Raw genomic sequence first — 18,981 nt, forward strand, 5'->3', positions numbered from 1 at the left:
AGTATATATAACATTGGGGACAGTGGGCATCCTTGACGTGTACCGTTGTTAATATAGAACCAGTTCGATTTAATGTCCTGACCCACAATTCTACCAGTAGGTTTTGAATATAGAGCTTTTATTGCCGTAAGGAAATTTCCTTCTATACCGTAAGAACTACAAGTTTGGAACATAAAGTCCCAATTAATGCGGTCAAACGCTTTCTCAGCGTCTAATGCCAATAAACAGGTTTGTCTGGTCTCTACATTAGCAAGGTCAATAATATCAATAAGACGTCTAACATTGTTATAAGTGTATCTATTAGGAACGAATCCTATTTGATCTGGATGTATTAGTATAGTAATTACCTGTTTCAGTCTATCTGCTAATATTCCTGCGAATAGCTTCATATCTACGTTTATAAGGGAGATTGGCCTGTAATTAGTAACAATTTCCGCATTTTTATTTGGTTTAAGTATAGGAATAATGTTAGCTCTTAATAATTCCTCCGGAGCATGACCTTTATTCATTAATTCATTAAATAAGGCAGTTAAGTATGTCACAATCTCCTGTTTAAATGTTTTATAAAAAAGTTCACTGAATCCATCTGGACCTGGGCTTTTATTATTCTTACTCTTTGCTATTATCTTGAAAACTTCTGATTCTTCTATTGGTTTATTTAATTGATTTGTTTGTTCTGTATTCAATTTAGGTATAGATATAGTTTTCAAATAGTCATAGATTTCTTCAGATTTGCTGTTATTATTCAAATTATATAGACTAGCATAATATTTATTAAAGGCCTGCCCTATGGATTCTGGAGAGGTATATGTCCTATTATTTTCTATAATTTTGTATATTCGCTTATTAGCTTGTTTTTTCTTAAGCCTATTAGTTAATACTTTATCCACTCTGTTATTTTTAAAATACCACTTTTGTTTTAATTTTTCAAGATTTCTACTGATTTTGTCAAATTCCAGGTCTTTTATTTTTGCCTTTAATTGTTGGATCTTATTTGATCTAAATTTAGTTGGTGATAATTTATTTAATTTAGTAAGATCATATAAGTTAATATATAAAGTGGATAGTTCAGGGCCTCTTTTACTATTTTCTTGTTTACCTATTTTTATAAGATAACCGCGGACAACGCTCTTAAAGGCACACCATAATGTAGATCTGGATATTAATTTATCGTCGTTTTCTTGAAAGTATAAATCTATTAATCTTTTTAAAGATTGAATGTGATGTTGTTTGTTCAGAATGAAGTGATTTAATCTCCAATCTTTTGGAAATTTCTTCGAATAATTAGAGAAAGTCTCACAAACGATAGCATTGTGATCTGACCATAATATGTCTTTAATAAAAATCTTTTTAGTGCTATTAATTAGGGAGCAATTACCAATCATCAGGTCTATACGCGCATACGAGGCATGAGGTGCAGAGAAATGGGTAAATTCCTTCAACATAGGATTAAAGACTCTCCAGTTATCATATAGATTATTTTTTTTAAGAAACTGACATAAACGTTTTGCCGATCTTATTATTCTTTGGTCCATGATCTCACCTCTTCTTAAGATTTTATCCATATTAACTTCTGGAATTGAGTTGAAATCTCCTGCCATAACTAAAACTCCCCTAATATATTTTTCTGCTTTTTCAAACAGCTCTTCTATAAATCTGATTGGATCCTTATTTGGAGCATATAAATTGATTACCTGGTCCTCTATTTTGCAGACCATTATAATGTACCTAGCCTCTATATCAATATCTTTAAATAAAATTTCAAATTTAATGCCCGTACAGACAATGATTGCTACTCCTCTCTTTTTTTTAAACTGTAAAGAAGAGGTAATGATACTCGAAATTTGTCTACCCTTAAAAGGGTTGTCCTGAGAGTTAAGCCAATGAGTTTCTTGTAAAAGACATATATCAATTTTCTCCTTTTTTATTAGTTTCATTAATGAGGCTCTTTTTTGAGGACTGTTTAATCCCTGGGTATTTAAAGAAATAAAACGTACCATCTTTTTCGTGTTTCCCAATTATACCCTCGGCTCAGAAAAAAAAGAAAAGACATAATAAATAAAATATAAGTACATAAACAGACAAAAAAAAAGATTAAGAAGGAAAAGGAAAAGGTATATCCTATTTCTCAAAGCTATATAACAGAAGGTTAAAATAGCCATATGCGGTTCCTCCCCTCTACCTGAACCGAAATTCCTATGCCCCATACTATGGTTTTATCAGTTAATGAGGCAAACATATTGCGTGGTCCCTTTGTTAGAGTTCGGGGGCTATTTAAAACGATATAATCAACAGAATTGCCAATAAAAGGGGGGAAATTCATCTATACATTCTTATTCAGAATATCTTACCCATTATGTTATATCAAAAACCAATAAATGTTAAATTAGGAATATTAATTTAAAGTAAAAGTGGGGACTAATAAATTTCTTTAAATACATCATTTCTAATAAATAATCATCATATAATTAATCCAGTAATACTAAAGTGCCGTATCCGACGTCGTACAACTTTTCCTTTATGAAAGTGCTATAATTAAAGTGCCTATAGTGGAATCAATTCGAAAATGTGAATATTTACAAACGTTGTCTAACCTCTTGTCCCCTAAAATTTTATAGCAAAAAATTAAAGTGCATTTATTAGAGTTTCATTATATATTACATTTTAATTATTTATAATCTTAATTTCCTCAAGTTCTCGTATTTTAAGATTACTTATGTGCAATATCTACGTCATAGCCCAAATCTTTCAATAAAGTGCTATAATAAGTATGTAAAGTGCAAAAAGGGAAAGAGAAAAAAAAAAAAAAAAAAAACAGCAAACATTACCATGTATCCTTTCCTTTGTTAAGATATTTTGCTAAACAGTCTTTTCCTCTTTTAGATATGGTAAGTACTTTATCACACATGTATGATACTGTTAACTATCATGAAATAATAGATAAGCGAGCAAAAATAAAAATTTCATTAAATAATACGTTTCCATCTAAATTAGAATAGTAAATAGAAAATAAAGTGCATTACTATTAAATACATGAATTAATTCATAAACAATAATAATATAAAGTGCGTATGTTAAAGTTTCAATAAATATTTCATTTCCTATTGATTATAATTATAAATTCATCAATTGATTTCAAAGTGTAAGGTGCTACATCATATCTTTCCCTTGATAGAATACTTATCGTGAGAATATAAAAAAAAAAAAAACTACAAACGTTACCATGTATCCTTTCCTTTAGTAAAATATTTTGCTAAAGATTCTTTTCCTCTTTTAGATATGGTAAGTACTTTATCACGCATATATGCAGGGCCGGCCTTTGGGGTGTGCGACCTGTGCGACCGCACAGGGCGCCACACTCCAGGGGGCGCCGCCGCCGCTACGGGGTCCTCCGCCGCCGCCGCCACTACGGGGTCCTCCGCCGCCGCCGCCGAAATGGGTAAATTCCTTCAACATAGGATTAAAGACTCTCCAGTTATCATATAGATTATTTTTTTTAAGAAACTGACATAAACGTTTTGCCGATCTTATTATTCTTTGGTCCATGATCTCACCTCTTCTTAAGATTTTATCCATATTAACTTCTGGAATTGAGTTGAAATCTCCTGCCATAACTAAAACTCCCCTAATATATTTTTCTGCTTTTTCAAACAGCTCTTCTATAAATCTGATTGGATCCTTATTTGGAGCATATAAATTGATTACCTGGTCCTCTATTTTGCAGACCATTATAATGTACCTAGCCTCTATATCAATATCTTTAAATAAAATTTCAAATTTAATGCCCGTACAGACAATGATTGCTACTCCTCTCTTTTTTTTAAACTGTAAAGAAGAGGTAATGATACTCGAAATTTGTCTACCCTTAAAAGGGTTGTCCTGAGAGTTAAGCCAATGAGTTTCTTGTAAAAGACATATATCAATTTTCTCCTTTTTTATTAGTTTCATTAATGAGGCTCTTTTTTGAGGACTGTTTAATCCCTGGGTATTTAAAGAAATAAAACGTACCATCTTTTTCGTGTTTCCCAATTATACCCTCGGCTCAGAAAAAAAAGAAAAGACATAATAAATAAAATATAAGTACATAAACAGACAAAAAAAAGATTAAGAAGGAAAAGGAAAAGGTATATCCTATTTCTCAAAGCTATATAACAGAAGGTTAAAATAGCCATATGCGGTTCCTCCCCTCTACCTGAACCGAAATTCCTATGCCCCATACTATGGTTTTATCAGTTAATGAGGCAAACATATTGCGTGGTCCCTTTGTTAGAGTTCGGGGGCTATTTAAAACGATATAATCAACAGAATTGCCAATAAAAGGGGGGAAATTCATCTATACATTCTTATTCAGAATATCTTACCCATTATGTTATATCAAAAACCAATAAATGTTAAATTAGGAATATTAATTTAAAGTAAAAGTGGGGACTAATAAATTTCTTTAAATACATCATTTCTAATAAATAATCATCATATAATTAATCCAGTAATACTAAAGTGCCGTATCCGACGTCGTACAACTTTTCCTTTATGAAAGTGCTATAATTAAAGTGCCTATAGTGGAATCAATTCGAAAATGTGAATATTTACAAACGTTGTCTAACCTCTTGTCCCCTAAAATTTTATAGCAAAAAATTAAAGTGCATTTATTAGAGTTTCATTATATATTACATTTTAATTATTTATAATCTTAATTTCCTCAAGTTCTCGTATTTTAAGATTACTTATGTGCAATATCTACGTCATAGCCCAAATCTTTCAATAAAGTGCTATAATAAGTATGTAAAGTGCAAAAAGGGAAAGAGAAAAAAAAAAAAAAAAAAAACAGCAAACATTACCATGTATCCTTTCCTTTGTTAAGATATTTTGCTAAACAGTCTTTTCCTCTTTTAGATATGGTAAGTACTTTATCACACATGTATGATACTGTTAACTATCATGAAATAATAGATAAGCGAGCAAAAATAAAAATTTCATTAAATAATACGTTTCCATCTAAATTAGAATAGTAAATAGAAAATAAAGTGCATTACTATTAAATACATGAATTAATTCATAAACAATAATAATATAAAGTGCGTATGTTAAAGTTTCAATAAATATTTCATTTCCTATTGATTATAATTATAAATTCATCAATTGATTTCAAAGTGTAAGGTGCTACATCATATCTTTCCCTTGATAGAATACTTATCGTGAGAATATAAAAAAAAAAAAAACTACAAACGTTACCATGTATCCTTTCCTTTAGTAAAATATTTTGCTAAAGATTCTTTTCCTCTTTTAGATATGGTAAGTACTTTATCACGCATATATGCAGGGCCGGCCTTTGGGGTGTGCGACCTGTGCGACCGCACAGGGCGCCACACTCCAGGGGGCGCCGCCGCCGCTACGGGGTCCTCCGCCGCCGCCGCCACTACGGGGTCCTCCGCCGCCGCCGCCGAAATGGGTAAATTCCTTCAACATAGGATTAAAGACTCTCCAGTTATCATATAGATTATTTTTTTTAAGAAACTGACATAAACGTTTTGCCGATCTTATTATTCTTTGGTCCATGATCTCACCTCTTCTTAAGATTTTATCCATATTAACTTCTGGAATTGAGTTGAAATCTCCTGCCATAACTAAAACTCCCCTAATATATTTTTCTGCTTTTTCAAACAGCTCTTCTATAAATCTGATTGGATCCTTATTTGGAGCATATAAATTGATTACCTGGTCCTCTATTTTGCAGACCATTATAATGTACCTAGCCTCTATATCAATATCTTTAAATAAAATTTCAAATTTAATGCCCGTACAGACAATGATTGCTACTCCTCTCTTTTTTTTAAACTGTAAAGAAGAGGTAATGATACTCGAAATTTGTCTACCCTTAAAAGGGTTGTCCTGAGAGTTAAGCCAATGAGTTTCTTGTAAAAGACATATATCAATTTTCTCCTTTTTTATTAGTTTCATTAATGAGGCTCTTTTTTGAGGACTGTTTAATCCCTGGGTATTTAAAGAAATAAAACGTACCATCTTTTTCGTGTTTCCCAATTATACCCTCGGCTCAGAAAAAAAAGAAAAGACATAATAAATAAAATATAAGTACATAAACAGACAAAAAAAAGATTAAGAAGGAAAAGGAAAAGGTATATCCTATTTCTCAAAGCTATATAACAGAAGGTTAAAATAGCCATATGCGGTTCCTCCCCTCTACCTGAACCGAAATTCCTATGCCCCATACTATGGTTTTATCAGTTAATGAGGCAAACATATTGCGTGGTCCCTTTGTTAGAGTTCGGGGGCTATTTAAAACGATATAATCAACAGAATTGCCAATAAAAGGGGGGAAATTCATCTATACATTCTTATTCAGAATATCTTACCCATTATGTTTTATCAAAAACCAATAAATGTTAAATTAGGAATATTAATTTAAAGTAAAAGTGGGGACTAATAAATTTCTTTAAATACATCATTTCTAATAAATAATCATCATATAATTAATCCAGTAATACTAAAGTGCCGTATCCGACGTCGTACAACTTTTCCTTTATGAAAGTGCTATAATTAAAGTGCCTATAGTGGAATCAATTCGAAAATGTGAATATTTACAAACGTTGTCTAACCTCTTGTCCCCTAAAATTTTATAGCAAAAAATTAAAGTGCATTTATTAGAGTTTCATTATATATTACATTTTAATTATTTATAATCTTAATTTCCTCAAGTTCTCGTATTTTAAGATTACTTATGTGCAATATCTACGTCATAGCCCAAATCTTTCAATAAAGTGCTATAATAAGTATGTAAAGTGCAAAAAGGGAAAGAGAAAAAAAAAAAAAAAAAAACAGCAAACATTACCATGTATCCTTTCCTTTGTTAAGATATTTTGCTAAACAGTCTTTTCCTCTTTTAGATATGGTAAGTACTTTATCACACATGTATGATACTGTTAACTATCATGAAATAATAGATAAGCGAGCAAAAATAAAAATTTCATTAAATAATACGTTTCCATCTAAATTAGAATAGTAAATAGAAAATAAAGTGCATTACTATTAAATACATGAATTAATTCATAAACAATAATAATATAAAGTGCGTATGTTAAAGTTTCAATAAATATTTCATTTCCTATTGATTATAATTATAAATTCATCAATTGATTTCAAAGTGTAAGGTGCTACATCATATCTTTCCCTTGATAGAATACTTATCGTGAGAATATAAAAAAAAAAAAACTACAAACGTTACCATGTATCCTTTCCTTTAGTAAAATATTTTGCTAAAGATTCTTTTCCTCTTTTAGATATGGTAAGTACTTTATCACGCATATATGCAGGGCCGGCCTTTGGGGTGTGCGACCTGTGCGACCGCACAGGGCGCCACACTCCAGGGGGCGCCGCCGCCGCTACGGGGTCCTCCGCCGCCGCCGCCACTACGGGGTCCTCCGCCGCCGCCGCCGCCGCCGCGGGGTCCTCCTCCTCCGCCGCCCCCTCTGCACCTAAATGAAAACATTGTTGTTTTTTTTTGTTGTTGGTTTTTTAAACTTTATTTAACAACCTCCATGTTAAATAAAGTTTTTTTTTTAACTTTATTTAACATGGAGGATGTTAAATAAAGTTAAAAAAACCAACAACAAAAAAAAACAACGTTTTCATTTATGTCCCGGGCAGGGGCGCCGAGCGGTTGCTCGTGAAGTTCTCAGCAACCGCTCGACGCCCCTTACTCTCCGTGACTCCGTCGCGGTGCCGGCACTCAACATGAAATGCCGGCAGGACTCCTCAAGGTAAGTTAGGATAAGGAGAAGTAGGGAGAGCAGGGGGATAGTTTGAAGGAAGAGGCAGAGGGGGGGTAGTTTGAAGGGGCAGAGGGGGGGTAGTTTGAAGGGGCAGGGGGGGTAGTTTGAAGGCACAGGGGGGGTAGTTTGAAGGGGCAGAGGGGGGGTAGTGAGGGGGGGCGCCAGAGGAGTAGTTCGCACAGGGCGCCGGAACACCTAAGGCCGGCTCTGCATATATGGTGCTGTAAACTATCATGAGATAATAGATTAACGTGCATAAAATAAAAATTTCATTAAATAATACGTTTCCATCTAAATTAGAACAGTATATAAGAAGTACAGTGCGTTACTATTAAATACATGAATTAATTCATAAACGATAATAAAAAGTACATATATTAGAATTTCAATAAATATTTCATTTCCTATTGATTATAATTATAAATTCATCATTCGATTTCAAAGTATAATGTGCTACATCATATCTTTCCTTTGATGGAATGCTTTAGAAAACATATTTAAAGTAAAAAAAAAAAAAAAAAAATACTTTAGATGATAATATAAAGTGCATATGTTAGAGTTTCAATAAATATTTCATTTCCTATTGATTATAATTATAAATTCATCATTTGATGTCAAAGTGTAAGGTGCTACATCATATCTTTCCTTTGATGGGATGCTTTAGAATACATAATTAAAGTACTTATCGTGAGAATATAAAAAAAAAAGTTAGATCATTTTAAGTGCATATGTTGTTAAAGTTTCAAAAACTAATTAATTACTTTTTAATTATAATTATAAATTCATCAATTAATATAAAAGTGCGGCGTGTTACCTCATATCATTTCCTTTGATGGAGAGCTTTAGAATAGAAATTTAAAGTACATAATTATTAAATACATATAGAAGTGCATAATTAATCGATAGATATAAACATTAGTTTGTCCATTTATCTATTAGTATGATTAGAGTCCCACCAACTTAGAGCAGCTCTTATTGAGTTAAAGGTAAGAAATTGATTTCCATCAAATATCAAAAGATTGGAAACTGTATCCCATTTGTATCTGATTTGATTCTCTCGTAGAATTTGTGTTAAATCTTTGTATTGGGTACGCAGATTTCTTGTTTTCCTAGACAGGTCTTGTAAAAAAATTATATTTTTAAATCTAGCATCCACTGCAGTATAAGATCTGGAAGCTTGGTAGACTTTCTGTCGAGCTTGGATCGTTGAAAATCGAACTATTATGTCCCTTGGTACATCTGCTGAAATTTGTTGAGGTTTTGTTATTCTATAAGCTCGTTTTATTATCGACATCTCTTGAGTTGTCTCAATGCGCATTTCCTGAAATAATGCCGTAAGTTGTAAAAGGAGATCCGACGGCCTAGATTGCTCTGGTAGACCTCTGATTCGAATGTTTATACGGCGACTAATGTCTTCCAGAGTGGTTATTTGCATTTCTAATTTTAATATTTTGTCTTCTGAGATTTTTAATTTATCTGAAGTATCCTTTAAATCGAGTTCCAATTTATCCATTTTGTTCTCTATTAAGGACATGTGTTCACCGATAGCAGTCATTTTTTTAGACAATTCTTCATGATGATTTTGTAGTTCTAATTTTATCTGAGTTAATTGGTGCTCCGCACAAGACTGTATGCATTCTTGCATTTTAGTTTGAGAGAATAAATCCTCTTGTGTTTTTAAAGTTTTTATGACTTTCTCTTGAGATGTTGTCTCTGGGTACACCTCTGAATCTTCTAGTATAGAAGATATTGTGGTAGAGATTGAATCGTCATGATTTATATGTTGTTTTTTTGTTAAATTTAGTGAGAATATGGATGCTGTTTTTCTTTCTTTTTTTTGGATCAACATTTCTTTCCTTCCTCTTTTCCTTGGCATTTCTTCTTTGAGACATTGTTTATGCTTTCTTACTCCTATGTTTTGTGTGTCCCTTTTTTTTTTTTTTTTTTCTTTCCCTTATGCAATTCTGATTTTTTTTTTATGATATTTCTGCATATAATTTTCTTACTTTTTCTTTGTAAGTCTGACTGTGGTTGAGTGTATATAAATTTTTATGTCCTCGGATGATTACTTGACATAAGTTATTTATTTTACTATAATAGAGCTTCTCTTTCGCTTCCTCTGTGCCTTATCTTCTCTATGTATCTTTAGTCTTTAGTTTTCCCAAAGGTAAATATATTTAATATTTAGCAGTATATAGTAATGTCTATTGGACCGGTAAGTATTTAATATATAATAACTCACTGTGCTCAGGTACCGGCATCACTCGCAGAAAATCTCAAAATAGACCAGTTGCTTGTAGCAATTCTTGTAGCAATTCTGCTTGGTTGTCCTAAAGAGGTGATTTATAAGCTCCGGGTTCACCTTCGCATCAGTCTGCTCCTTTAGTTCATACTCTCCGCCATTTTTACCTTTGGTGCTGCGGTTGTAGTAGATATTTCCATCCGATCAATTCGGCACTTGAATTCTTTTGGTCCCGCAAAGGGCATCAATATTTCGGATAGCGAAAAGATGTATTCGGTAAGGCTCTATCTTTCATCCGGCGTCAGTCAGGCATTTTCCCGGTAGAGCTATGCAGAGCTTAGTTTGCCCGCGAACTCGGGACGCCGCCCCTCTGGCGTCTTACATCATCACGCTGTGAGGAGGCATTTTATTAAACTCGGTGCTCATGCAAAAAAAAAACAGATGCTAAATTATCCGACCTATATATAACTTTGTTTCAGTTAAATACGCTAAATAAACAGAACCCCGCTAAATATAATGCAGACAGAATTAAAGAAACAAAAGATAAGATAAACTCCCAACTATTAGAAAATACCAATAAAGCCCTGATGAGCTTGAACTCAAGGAGATATTAAAAAGGGAAGAGGGCAGATAAGATGCTGACTAACCAATTAAAGAAAAGAAGGGAGGATACAATGATATCTAAAATTATATTCAAAGGGAAAACTTTATTAGCACCTAACGAAATAGGACAGGCCTTCAGTCAATTTTATGCAGACTTATATAATTTATCTAATACAGCTACAGAAATTGAGTTAAACAAATATATTCAGGAAAGATCATTCCCTAAGCTTCTCAATCAGTCTATAGACAGTCTAAATGGAAGAATCACTTTAGAAGAAGTACACAGGGAAATTCGAAGATTAAAAGAAAAAAAAGCCCCAGGCCCAGATGGCTTTGATGCCACTTTTTATAAAGTTTTCATAGAGGAGATTTCTCCACACTTAGTTCAAGCATTTAATGAGGGCATGGAGATAGGGATACTTCCGGAAGAACTATTGCGGGGGAATATTATTCCAATCTTAAAAACAGGGAAGGACCCAGAGAATATAACTAGCTACAGACCCATATCTCTTTTAACCCCTTAATCGGGGGCCATGTCTGGCCCCTCCTCGGGGCGTCAACATTGTATGGCGGCGGACGCCCGTTTTAAAAGCGTTTAGGAGGCGATCAACGATCAGGTAATAATAAAGTTTATTATTTTGAGCAAGTGCTAAAAAATCTCAAAAATCTCAACAAAGAGTTAAAATAAAAGCACTTCTAATACCCAAGGGGTGTCTAATATAAAAAAAAAATGGCTGATGGGGTAAATTGGAGTGGCCGAGCTCAAAGATAGGGCATAGGTAAAGACTTTCCAAAATGGAGAAAAAAAGCGCACTTCCCAAATGTGGCATTTTAAATCTCAAACAACACGACAAACCCATGCATGTCGGGTATCACTGTACTCAGGAGATGTTCCTGAACACACATCGGGGTGTTGTTTGACAGTGACATATACCAGAACCTGTATATCTATAACTAAAGTACAATTTGTGTGAAAAAAAAATAAAAAAAATTACTATTACAAAGTTTGACAAAGTGTAGTTGTATAATTGGTGCATGGAAAGGGTTAAAATAACAGCATTTGGAATACCCTGGGGTGTCTAGTTTTCAAAAATATATGGTTTGACGGAGTTAAATTGAGTTAACCGGCTTCAAAGATATTCCAAAGAGGAGATGGAGGCAGAATGACCAAATGACCACCTGAATTACGCATGCCCCAAAAGTAGCCTTTTACCAGCCAAACAATCTGACAAGCCCATGCATGTGGGGTATCGCTGTACTCAGGAGATGTTCCTGAACACACATTGGGGTGTTGTTAGACAGTGGCATATACCAAAACCTGTATATCTATAACTAAAGTACAATTTGTGTGAAAAAAAAAATACTATTACAAAGTTTGACAAAGTGTAGTTGTATAATTGGTGCATGGAAAGGGTTAAAATATATGGTTTGAATGGGTTAAATTGAGTTAACCGGCTTCAAAGATGTTCCAAAGAGGAGATGGAGGCAGAATGACCAAATGACCACCTGAATTACGCATGCCCCAAAAGTAGCCTTTTACCAGCCAAACAATCTGACAAGCCCATGCATGTGGGGTATCGCTGTACTCAGGAGATGTTCCTGAACACACATTGGGGTGTTGTTAGACAGTGGCATATACCAAAACCTGTATATCTATAACTAAAGTACAATTTGTGTGAAAAAAAAAATACTATTACAAAGTTTGACAAAGTGTAGTTGTATAATTGGTGCATGGAAAGGGTTAAAATATATGGTTTGAATGGGTTAAATTGAGTTAACCGGCTTCAAAGATGTTCCAAAGAGGAGATGGAGGCAGACTGACCAGATTTGTTAAAAAAGATTTGGAAATCATAAAACTCTGCTTGTACTTATTGCCCTATAACTTACAAAAAACAGCAAAAAAACATAAAAACATTGGGTATTTCTAAACTCAGGACAAGTAGTAGAATCTATTTAGCTAGTTTTTTTACTTGCTTTTTTAGGTGAGTAAAAGATTTTTCAAATAAAAGTCATAAAATGTGGTTTTTTTCAATTTTTCACCATGTTTTTTTTTTATAGTAAATAAGATGATACAATCAAAATAATGGTATCTGAAGAAAGCCCATCTTGTCCTGAAAGAAACAATATATAACTTATGTGGGTACACTAAATGGGTGAGGAGAAAATTACAGCTGAACACAAGCACCACAAAAGTGTCAAAACAGCCTCGGTCCCACAGGGTACAAAACGAAAAATGAGCAGGAGTCTTAGCCCAAAGATTAAGCGTGGTCTTACCACAGTTGATCCATAAGGATCAAGTTGGATTCATAAAAGGCAGGCTGGCGGCTAATATCATATAAGGGCCCTAGTGGGCATATTTGAAGAAAATGCACGCAAGGGAGTTCCCCAGCTGACCCTGTCATTGGACGCTGAGAAAGCTTTTGACAGGGTCAGCTGGAGATTCATTGCTGAGTCTTTGAATGCTTTTGGAATAAAGGGGAAATTTCACCAGGCCACTATGGCCCTGTATAGTAAACCCATGGGTAGAGTAGTGGGCTCCGACATAAAATCAAATTGGTTCCCCATTTCAAATGGCACAAGACAGGGGTGCCCTCTTTCTCCTTTGCTCTATGTGCTTTCGCTGGAATCGCTGGGGAGGTACATTAGATCCAATCCAGATATTGTGGGCTGTGGAAAGGGGAACCAACAAAAAATAAAGTTATATGCGGATGACGTACTACTTACAGTCAGAGACCCCTTAAATTCATTAATGAAGACAATGGATTTAATACACCAATATAGTTTGGTTTCTAACTATAAATTAAACTTAAAGAAATCCATTGCGCTCCCTTTTCGCATAGACGTAAAACAAAAGAAAGAAATTTGGGCTAATCACTCACTTTGCTATTTGGGAGTTAAAATTTCTATTACCCCAAATAATTGGATGGATAAAAGAAAGTAATCTCTATTTTAAAAATTGGCGTAGTTTGTATATATGTTGGTGGGGGAGGATAAATGTGGTCAAGGCATACATCTTACCAAAATTTTTGTATATCTTTAGAATGATTCCCTTGAGTATACCCTATAGCTGGATGGAGCTAATCCAACGATCCTTTAATAGATTCATCTGGGCAGCTAGGAAACCAAGATTGAAACAGCAATTGATTTCAATGAATAAATCACAAGGAGGTCTAAGCGTGCCACTTATTCAAGACTATTCACAAGCGGCTATATTTTTACAAGCATGTTTAACACAGAGAAATGAAGCAACTCAAGAACCGTGGTATAGAGCAGAGATTCCAAGAAATTACCCATATAATAATTTACGAACTATTTTTTGGTTATCGACCAAAAAAGCCACTCATATAATGGAAACGGCAAATAGTATGGTTCTGAGACAGCTCCTTAAAAATTGGAATTGGGTAAAAAGGCAGGCAGGATTAAAAGATAAGATCATAACGAGCCTCCCACGCCATATTTTAGGAAACTGTATGGAGAATATAAATTTGAAACCCTGGAGCCAAAGAGGTATACTCTTAATAAAAAATTTGACGGATGGAATTGCAATTAAATCCTTTTCGCAACTCCAAATTGAATACCAGCTTCCAATCGAAGAATGTTATAATTATTTAAGAGTAAAAAGTTTCCTACTAAAGTCACTAAAGTGGAACTTAAACCCCAAAATACAAGAACTCTTAGGCTATTTGACCGAAGGAGACACTCAGCGAAAAGCACTCTCAAAGGAGCTTCAACTTATAGCATTACTGAAAAAAGATCATACCCCTTTGGCCCTAAAAAAATGGGAGAAGGATCTGGGAAGTAGAATTACTATAGAGGACTGGAATAAATCGTTGAATCTAACTTATAAAAATATACACTGCCTAAACTTGAATGAGGTACAATATACATTAATGAATCGTTGGTATTTAGTTCCTACAACTTTAGTAAAAATGTATCCAAACAATATACCGAACTGCTGGAGGTGTGGATATTTTAAGGGAGATTTTCTCCACACATGGTGGAATTGTCCCTTTTTAAATAGACTGTGGATGAAGGTATCGGAAAAACTTACAGATATATTTGGCTCGCAATGGACATTAACTCCAGATAGAGCGTTATTACATTTGAATTTACCTAAAGCCACAAGTCAAGAAATACAACTATTATTACACATATTGACAGCCATTAAGATAGTAATAGCTAGAAAGTGGAGATCTCCAGAGCCAATATCATGGATAATAGTAAGATCGCAAATCCTACACCAATGCCACATGGAGAAATTGATCATAACACAAGATAGAGGTACTAATAAAAATCAGGAAATATGGGAAAAGTGGATCAACCTCATTTCAGACGGCAAATTAGATTAGAAATAAGTCTGACTAAATACTTTATATCTACTTTTCTTTTGTCCCCGGCTATAGGCTAAGGAAACAAATAAGGCCAATATACCTTAGTAACGATAATGAAATATATATACACACTATTATGTAAATGCGAAAACCCCAAATGAGTCCATACTTACATATTCAGTATATTTAATCTATGGAATCACGGAATCCACAATAATTGTTGTCTTAGTTTTGTCAGTTTTTTTTAACTGTACCTTGTTTGTTATTTGTCTAAATATTGTACTGTATTCCCTTTTTTATGTTGTATTTTATACTCAAAAAACAAATAAATAAATAAAAAAAAAAGAATCGTGCGGTTATAAAAAAAAAATAAAAAAAATATCATACTCGAATATACCAAGTGTCTTATTTTAACCATTTGTTCATTTCTTTTATATCTCTTGTGAGTTTGTGGATATTGAATAATTACCATTAAAATTATAAAGATACCATTCAAATCATTCTTATCCCTATCACCATTATGTAAGTTCGTGTAATTCATGTAATTATCAATAAGATTGTGTAAGAGGAGGGGAGAAAAAAATAAATAAATAAATAAATAAAAAATAAAAAAAGAAATTACCAAATATTATATTTATATAGCTGATATAGATGAGGGAAGAAAAAGAAAAAAAAAAAAAAGAGAAAAGAAAAGAAGAAAAAAAAAAATGAATGAAGATCAAAGTCAAGTGTATTAAGTGTCTTGTTTTACCTTTTGTTCATTTGTTGTATATCTTTTGTGAGTTTGTGAATCGTTATTACACCTAATATGTAAATTCATGTATATAGCCGATATAGATGAGGGAAGAAAAATAAATAAATAAATAAAATAAAAAAATGTAATAAGTGTCTTATTTTAACCATTTATTCATTTGTTTTATATCTCTTGTGAATTGTGAATATTGAATAGTTACTGTTAAATTTAAAAATAGGACCCAAATCGTTATTACCCCTATCACTAATATGTAAATACATGTGATTCGTGTGATTATCTTTAGGATTGTGGAAAAAGAAAAAAAAAGAAGAAAAAATAAATAAATAAATAAATAAATAAATGAATAAAAATAATAAAAAAAGGTGACGTTATTCTTAGTGTTAAACAACACAAAAATCCCCTTAGTAGTGTGTAGCAAGAAAACATTATCCCAATATGATCATAAATTAGATATGGAAAAAAAAAAGGAAAAAAAAATATATGTAATAATAATAATAATACTAATAAGTCCATTCACTAAAATTATAGATTTTTCTTCTTGATCCAGTTTTTCAGATCAATCGCTGAGGTAAATATTTCAAATTCATTGTTCCAAAATACTTTCAGAGTGTCACGTACAAGTAGTTTGGAGACACCGTGGTCAGGTAGGACTCCAGGTGTAAGAAATCATTTTTATACTTTTATTTTGTTCTGCACATTTTAGGCCTGAATGCAACTTGAGTGCTAGGAACATATGGTATCAACTAAATGACGTAGTTTAGAGGGTCTTCTGTGGAATGCTGGTGTATCATATGACTGCTCCAATAGGATTCATTTACGTATACCCTAACCAAATGTAAAGGGGTATAAATTGGCATGACGACAAGGATAAGGTCTCTTTCCACGCTCTCATCTTCATCTCACCAAGATACTTAGCCTACAGTACCTTTTATCAACATTTGTTCCAGCATTGATATTGTATGAATTGATAATTTGTCATCGAATAAACCTAATTAGTAGACATAGAAGCTGTGGTCTTGATTGCTGTTTGATCACTGGAGAAGCTTAGATATTCAAGACAAAGAATATTCTAACAAATTGGCGAGCCAGCCAGTCTTTAGTCAGTTTTCTACGGCGAGCCTTTACTGCACGTTTGTTTTTGACTTTTCCTCTTCCGACAAAAGGGGTATAGTGTGCAGTTGTCTGAAGAGATCAAAGAGATCCTCTGACTAAAAACAAAAAACCTAGCAGTGTGATCAGAAGAAAGTGTAATTCGACACTACCAGACCATTACAAGACCACGTGGTGAGAAGGAAGAGCATTCCAGAACCGTGTATCGTAGTGAGAGCAGACTGAGCAAGCAACTGATCTACGGTAAGTATGGATTTTATTAATACTTTGTCTTCCGGAAGTAAATTTGAATTTACGTTTGTTCCTTATACGGCTAGTGATTCAGCTTTGTGGCATGATTTATGGCGTCAATGTGAAGATGCAAATAAGATAGACAAAAAGATATTTTCTGTGAATAAGGAGAAACAAAAGTTGAGGAATGTAATGAAAATGATTAAGATTTTTAATACATTACTTGATGGTGGTGTTAATCTGACTAATAATGATGTTAGTCAAAGTAATTCACAGAGTAGTGACATGGTTAAAAATGTGATGCACAATGTGTGTGCAATAGAAAAGGAATGTCCTAAATGTGATTTATTAACTGAAGATATTTCTGATTTGTCGGATTGCTTAGAAATTAAGAATTTGTTAATTACAAAATTGCAGAAAGACTTGAAACAAGTTTGTGTAATTACAAGGGGAGATAGACAAAGACACAGCTTAATTCCAGAAAATGTAGAGGATGAACCAGAGGTCAGTTCAGAACAGGAACTCCAAAGGAAGAAGCTTAGAAATAAAGCAGCAAAATTAAAATTACAGATACAAAGCGAATTAATGAAATTACTTACCGCCGTATAATTCTAATTTGGATGCATTTGGTAATGCAGATGTATTTGAATCGAATACAGAGAAGCATAATTTGTCCAATGAACAGAGAAACAGATTATTTAAAATTTGGTTACCTACATACATGAGTAGGAGATTAGTAGCTCCAATAAGTACTCATATAGTGGAGGATGATGAAATCATCCATGGAACAGATAAGGATAGACTCCAACAGTTGATTAAGTTTACAACTGGAAATGAAAATCCAACACTTGACATACTAGAAAACCTGAAACCTACAATTTCAGAGGATCCATTTTCTTTTTTGTTAAGATTTGAGCAGGCATATAGAATAGTTTTTAAAATTTCTGATGATGAATGTCCTGCTTCTATGATACAAGTGTTTGTTAAAAAGTTTAAATATTTGGATCCTACTAGTATTGCAATTGCTTTGGATATGTAAAGACTTGAGGATGCTGCTGCGTTTATTGATAAAATCAGAAGGGAACGCAAAAATGAAAAGGTTAAAATGAATGTGGCTGCTATTAACAAAAGTTTTTACACACACAGAAAGGAAAGGGTTAATTCCTTTCATCCCCCTTCCCCTCCTCAGGAGTTTAAAAGGAACCACATGTTGGCTCCCAGGGGACAAAGGATTTAGAACAAAGAACCTATACAGTGTTTCTATTGTAACAAACCAGGTCACATTAAAAAACAATGTCGTAAACCTTTTTATGATATGCAATGTAAAGGACAAGGGAAATCAAATCGATTTATTCACACGTCTGACCAAATAGATAGAAGTAATCCAGTACACACTACATCACAGAGAGAATCTCCATATGCACCACTCATTAGAGAAGTCAGGGAAATTGTAGCTACTGCAAATAATGCTGCTTTAGAAAACAGACAAAGTTATGTTGATAACACATGCAGTGCGAAGGATAAATTACTTGTTCCACAATGACGGTCTGAGACCCTGCCCCCGCGTCCACTTGAATTTTTGGCTCCGGTTTATTTGGATGGTTGTGTCAGACCTCATGTACGGGGTTTTCTAAAGGGTCATGATACTGAATTCTTGATTGACACAGGAGCACAGCTAAGTGTAACCAGCTTGAAGTTACCGTTGTCGCACGAGGCACCTAAATGTACTGTTATAGGATTTGACAAAACAGGTGGTGCTACTGCAACATTAATATCAGATATTCCTTTAGAAATACCAGGATATTTAAAAACAAAAATTGATATTTGGTATTGCAAGGATGTTGATAATATTATTGGTACTGATGTAATGCAGAAAAGAGGTTTGATTGTTGATCTTGGAAATAAGGCAATTTGGAAAGATGC

At 33.5% G+C, this 18,981-nt stretch overlaps 1 protein-coding gene across 1 annotated transcript in view; it reads left to right on the forward strand.

Moving 5' to 3' along the window:
• The window catches only part of LOC128502141 (uncharacterized), a 190,095-nt gene that overhangs the window by 155,489 nt on the left and 15,625 nt on the right, over positions 1-18,981 (forward strand). Inside the window, exon 2 of the mRNA XM_053471867.1 lies at positions 16,766-17,070. The gene's annotated coding sequence lies outside the window, so the exon portion shown is untranslated. The remainder of the gene's footprint in view (positions 1-16,765; positions 17,071-18,981) is intronic.

Source organism: Spea bombifrons, chromosome 7 (genome assembly GCF_027358695.1).
Source record: "Spea bombifrons isolate aSpeBom1 chromosome 7, aSpeBom1.2.pri, whole genome shotgun sequence".
NCBI classification, from domain to species: Eukaryota; Metazoa; Chordata; class Amphibia; order Anura; family Pelobatidae; genus Spea; species Spea bombifrons.